Source organism: Microtus ochrogaster, chromosome 18 (assembly GCF_000317375.1).
Source record: "Microtus ochrogaster isolate Prairie Vole_2 chromosome 18, MicOch1.0, whole genome shotgun sequence".
NCBI lineage: Eukaryota > Metazoa > Chordata > Mammalia > Rodentia > Cricetidae > Microtus > Microtus ochrogaster.
The window spans coordinates 24,013,473-24,019,801 of record NC_022020.1 but is presented as its reverse complement, the minus strand read 5'-3'; the positions used below and the strand labels follow the sequence as shown (position 1 = coordinate 24,019,801).

The following is a 6,329-nucleotide window of genomic DNA, read 5'->3' as shown; positions in this document are numbered from 1 at the left end:
TCCAGGCTGGCCTTGAACTCACAGAGATATTGCCTGCCTCTGCCTCCCAAGTGCTGGGATTAAAGGTGCGCACACCACAGCCCGGCTCAGATTGGAGTGTTTAAGTGGTACATGATGGAAGCTGCTTGGTAACTTGTCATCGTCTTGGGTGAGTGTGGTTCTCATGACCTCATCATCTCTTACTACAAGAAAAGCTAGAAATAGACATTTTTTTTTTGTACAGTCTCTAGGGATTCCCAAAGCCCTTCTTTGGTCTGTTTTTCCTATAGGCTACCTGTTCCTGATCTTTGGGTAGAGACTAGAATTTATATATTTAGATTTCCCATAGCAGAATAAAAAGAGTAGAGGACATGACCTGGATGCTTTGGAGGGAGTTTTGGTGAAAGCCTGGCTCTGGTTGAGTGTTCTAATTTTTTATAGATAGTAACTTAGTCTCTAGGGCTGGTCTTGTAGAACATCACTTGGGTTCTGTGCTCCACTCACCCTTGTATTCTGATTTTACTGGGTTATGAAAAGCAACTTAAAATATTAAATATTAAGCCATGTGCATATGTTTGTCCCCTGTGTGTGATATGTGCACATGAGTGCAGGTGCCCTCAGAGGCCAGAGGCATCTGATCTGTTGGAGCTGGAGTTACAGGCAGCTTTAAGTTGTTTGATGTGGGTGCTAGGAACCTAACTCAGGTCCTTTGCAAATGCAATACGTGCTCTAACCACTGAGCAATCTCTCCAGCCCCCAAAGCAAGTTTTGAAAGATGGTGTCTCTGAGATGTCTGTAAGTTTTGCTTTTTTGCCAGCCTCTGCTAAGGTGCATTTGACAGTTTTTGGACTGTCGTGGTCAGGCTGGTGTAGTGTAAGGTCCTGGGAACACTCTGCGAAGAGCCCTGCATGAGCAAACACATGAAGGAAGCACAGTGTGTGAAATGATGGCCTAAATGTGGCAGCTAAAGGGCAGAGCAATGTAGTACCCACTGCAGTTGTACCTCCATTTTAGTCAGGCCTAAAATAAATCTTACTGTTTATGAAGGCCTTTCAAACACGTTATTTTTTAAAAAAGACTTACAAATATGCTATTTTATCTGATCCTTAGAGTGTCTTTATTTTATTATATTAAAAAAAAATAGGGTTTGTAGAGCCTTGGAGGACAACAGCTAGTGCTGTGGCTGCTCAGGCGCCCTTACCTCGTATCTGCATCCTCTTTTCACTCTGGGGTCGCTCATCTTATTTTTCTGTGTTCCCAGAGCTGTTTCAGCTGTGGCAGGAATAGAACCATTACATTATTTCTGCTTTTATTTCAAGCCTTCCTAATTCAGTTCATTGGGCACTGGGGAGGAACGGGTTAAGGAGTCCAGTCCTTTATTCTCAGGTGAGGTAAGACTAAGGCTCTGCTGCAGTAGTGTCTTTTAGGGGAGCTGGGACTGACAGCCTGGTTTCCTATTCTTTGCTGTGACTTATTGCTGCTGTTAGGGAGAGGGCTTTGTTTCTAGGTTACAAATCTTTTTAGCAAAGAAGTAAGTAGGACTAGAATTGGAAGGACTCATGTAGTCCTTGGAAATGCTGATTTAATGCTCCACAACCCAGAGAGAGTAAACATTGTAAAGTGTGCAAGATGGGTTTGGATTAATATCCTGACAACATATGGCTCGGCATGTAGGACATTCCTTGGGGACCCTCCTCTCCATACACAGCTTTCCTTTGCTGGGTGGCCTCTTCCCATAGGTCCCTCCAGCAGCTGTTGTACACCTGGGTGAGTCATCAGCTTCCTAAACTTCAAAAACAAACCCAAGTTTAGATGATGGAAGTCCTTTTACAGAAGGCAAAAATCACCACCCTCAGAGTTTTAGTCACCGTTTGCTGCCCTTGAATTTGTGCAGGGTATTTACATCCATCAGAAACACCGGGTTATCTATACCGATGTTCTCTTGAGAAATATACGGTATAAATCACCCTGCTCTTGATAACTCTACCACTTCTGAGGTCAAGGGTGTAAAGGTCTCTGGAAACTCTGGGGATACATGTGCATCATGGTGGAAGACTCATTTGTTTCTGGGGCCCAAGTAGGAATCCTTGCCAAGTAAGCTCTGTTTGTTCTACTTGAGTCAGGATTTAAAGCTTTCACAGGCGATGCTGTGCATTACTGGCACAGCTGGGAGTTGGGGAGGCTCCTGTTGGGGCTTGTAGAGGTCATTCTCAGTTTGTGTGTGTGTTTGTGTGCCAGTACATGTGTGTTAAGGTGCGTGTACAGTGGATGCCAGGGGTTAACCTAAGCTGTTATCAGAAACTACTCACTTTTTTTTTTTTTAAGACAGGGCTCTTTTTTTGTATAGCCCTAGCTGTCTTGGAATGGCTCTGTGAACCAGGCTGGCCTTGAACCGCTGAGATAAAAGATGCGCCAACCCTCCCCTCCCACTGCGACCTTAGTTTTTTTTTTTTTTTTTGAATCAGGGTATTTCACTGGGATCAGGGCTTGCTGCTTAATTTAGACTGCCTGGCACTATCCTTGCCTTTTTCTACCCCCCCCCCCCGTTCTGGGATTAAGTGCACAGGCCACTAGGCCTGGCTTTTTGTGTGGGTACTTGGGATTAAATTGAGGTCTTCAAGTGCAGGAGGCACTTTACAACTAAACTATCTCCCCAGTCCTCAGCTTCTCCTCAGTTGTGAGGTGGGGCCGTGCTGTGCTCAAGTGTTGTGTAGAGATGTACCCGCTGATAGCTTAGCTGTGGCCTCTGCAGAGGCTGGCCACCCAGAATTTAGTCCCAGAGGGCTTCTGTAAACATTTGGAATAAAAACACATGAAGCAATAGTTCCAGTTAACAAACCCCAGGAACATGGTTACTAACGCTGATTTATGTGAACGGTAAGAACATTCTGTAAGTAATCAAAGCCAGAACTGCGCAGACTCAGCCAGTGCTTCCTTTTCCAAGGAGCTGCCAAGATGGCTGAAGCGGAGCAGAAGAAGCGGGTCTTAGGTTCACCTACCCTAGGGTGGACCTGGATCAAGGGCTGGACATGCTCTGTGAGCCGCTCATGCAGCTGTACAGCACCTGCTAGAAGGCGGCACCTGTGGTGGCGCCAGCAATGAAGCGCCTGAAAAAGGCAAAGAAGGAGGCGCCATCTGTGGAGAAACCCAAGGTGGGGAAGACCCATCTGAAGGACATGATCGTTCTGCCTAGGATGGTAGGCAGCGTGGTGGGTGTGTAAAACGGCAAGATCTTAACCAGGTGGGAATCAAAGCAGAGATGACTGGCCACTACCTGGGTGAGTTCTCCATCACCTACATCCTGTGAGGCATGGATGGCCTGGTATTGGTGCCACTCACTCCTCCCACTTCATCCCCCTCAAGTAGCTGATGCCAATAAAGACTCACATTAGGGAAAAAAAATCAAAGTCAGCTTGCCTTTGGAGGAAATCAAGACAAAGAATGGTGGCAAGGTTTTGGGTCGTTGGATTGGATGTGCCCAGGTTCAAACCATTTGCTAGCTGGGAGACTTCAAAGGTTGTTTAACCGCTTTGCTCTTCCTCATTTGCACCCCACTGGAGTTTTCAGGTATATAAATAGTAAGTAGGCACATGATCAATGTATTTTACCCTTGGTTCCCCTCTTCCCTTTTTCCTCTTCACTCCTCCTCCTTGTCCTTCAAGAGTGTATCTCATCTGTTAGGACCCCAGCTGTTGGAGACGCCCACTTTTCATCTCCAGCTCTTCTTCACCTGTTCTTTGCAAACCATGGTCCTTTTGTTACAGATTCTAGTAACAGATTCTGGTTCATCTGTGTCAGTTCCAGCCCAATATCCTTTATAGTTATCATTTAATTTACTGTTATTTGCTGAGCACCCGCTGTGTGTCAAGTTTGTTTGGCTACTAGGTGGTGATAAATAAGACAGATGTGGTCTTTGTCCTCAGCAACATTTCTGACTCCCTCCTTAGATGGCTTACTTTTGATTAATCTTGCCTATTCTGTGTGGTTGTCTATGAATTTCCTCCTGAGAGGGCGATCTTCTCCTTAGTCTGAGGGGACAGTGCCTCTTTGTGTTACATGGGCTTTGCCTGCTGGCTGGCCTGCTCCCCAGAGATGAAAGCGGTGAGCTGAAGCAAAAGGAAAAAGCCCCCAGGGCCACTACTGCCTCAGCCACACATGTCCCACGAGCCTGTGGGACACTGTTGGCTCTCCTGAATGTCCCTTTTTCTCCTTGTACACAAATTATAGTGTTCACTGGTAATTTAAATTCAAATAACCTTCCGCCCCCTCTCCTCCTTTAAAAAAAAAAAAAAGCCCTGTGTATTACAGGGTAGAGAACAAAGTGGGCCGAGCCTGGTCTCCTGGTGGGGTTGTTTTCTTAGGTTTTTAGCTAGGCTTGCCGTAGGTGGCCTTTTCTTTAATAGGACTGGTATGTTGTCCAGGCATATTCATATTCTGCAGCCATGGAGTCATATCTTGTCCAACCTTGTTTATCATAAATAGTGTCACAGGTAAATTCAGGGGTGTGGGCTGACAGCCTTCCTGGTTTACTGCTTTGCTTTGGGCTCTAGACTCCATCCACCCCCAGCTGGCCCTCTGTAAAGAAGGCCCTGTGGCCAGGATGCTGATTCTTTGTTTCAAAATAGAAGTTTGAAGATAGAGCTCTGTTTTCCTTCTTCCCCTATTGCCAGTTTCGCAGGGAGTCGCCGAGGAATGTGAATGGCGAAGCAAGCAGAGTAGCTCTCTGGGGGCTGTTTATTTCAGAGCTCCCGTGGAGAATGCTTTATCCTTTTCTTCCTTTCTTACTGTTGGTGTGACATTGTGGTTTGGGACTGCTTGTCCCTCCACATATAGTATATGATGCCTCCAGCTTTATTGGCATTTCCAACAATAAATTGTTTCCTGGTTGGTGTTTTCCTCAAGTTCCTTCATCTTCCTGGGAGAGTGGGCAGATACGCTGACAATTAAGGACCTAGCTGAGCGTCTTGTTTCTGGTGCTGTGACCACCAAAAGCATTGTGAGTGATCTCAGATACACCGTTAACATTCTTGGGCTGATCATTTACTGTAGTTGGCTTTAGTGTAAAGAGGCACACTAGAGGCTTGGTTGGAAAGAAGAAGGCATGGCATAATTATTGCTTCTGTACTAGTTAAACCTATCAGCCAACAGCTGTCAAGAGCAGGAGAAAAGCACAATAATTTTATTATAATAGAATAATAGTTATTATTTTAATAATCAGCTGACATAGATTTTGATAGGAGGTAGATTCTGAAATAAGTATGGGGGAGGGACTAACTTGAACTACAGCACAAGGAATGGGTTCTACTCCTTGAGGAGATGCTGTATAGACAATGATTCAGCTGTGGAGTTGGTACTCTCTCTGCTTGGACTGCAGCACAATGAGAGAATGTTATTTTTGTAGGAGATGCTTTTGGATGACAGCTCAGGTATGGGTTTGCTGGATTTCTACACAGGTGTCTTAGCCACGGAACCCTTATGAAGGAAAACAGTTAATTGGGGTGACTTTCATTTTCAGAGGTGAAGTCCATCATCATGATGGTGCCCCATGGTGGCATGCAGCCAGACGTGGTGCTGAAGAAGTAGCTGAGAGTCTTACATTTTGTAGGCAAAAGGAAGTGGTCTCAGACACTGGGTTACTTGAGCATATGAGACCTCAAAGCCCTCCTCCACAGTGACACACTTCCTCCAACAAGACCACACTTAACTCCACAAGGCCACACCTCCTAGTTGTGCTATTCTGGAGCTTTGGGGGCCATTTTGTTTGAAACCACCACAATAGGTGAAAGAGCTACGCAGGCTTCAGCTAGGGTTGTATACTCTCCAAGTTCTTTCCTAGGAGTGATGGGGGCCCAGCAGACACTGCTTTGAGGTTTTCTGGACCACAGGATTATCATCTCAATGCTCAGCAGCAATGGTTCCTAGGAAAGATTTCGGGGGGGGGATCATTTGGTTATTGTGGTTTTGTTTTATTTGGGGGACATGATGTCATTGTATAGCTCTGGCTGGCCCAAAACTTGCTCTGTAGACCAGGCTGCTCCTGAACTCACAGAAATCCTTTAACTCTTGAGTGCTGGGATTCAAGTTGTGCACTACTACATCTGGTTTTTAAAAAAGGTTTATTATTTATTTATTTATTTTGGTTTTTTCGAGACAGGGTTTCTCTGTGGTTTTTGGAACCTGTCCTGGAAGTAGCTCTGTAGACCAGGCTGGTCTCGAACTCACAGAGATCCGCCTGCCTCTGCCTCCCGAGTGCTGGGATTAAAGGCGTGCACCACCATTGCCTGGCTAGGAATACTGTTGAGATGACTCAGACAGCAATGTTCTTGTCATACAGGGCTCAAGTACATATG

The 6,329-nt window shown here is 45.6% G+C and overlaps 1 protein-coding gene and 1 pseudogene across 3 annotated transcripts in view; both read left to right on the top strand.

Annotated features, from left to right (window-relative positions):
* The window catches only part of Sil1 (SIL1 nucleotide exchange factor), a 250,806-nt gene that overhangs the window by 10,738 nt on the left and 233,739 nt on the right, over positions 1-6,329 (top strand). The window lies entirely within an intron of this gene.
* On the top strand, positions 2,935-3,345 carry LOC113457103 (annotated as a pseudogene).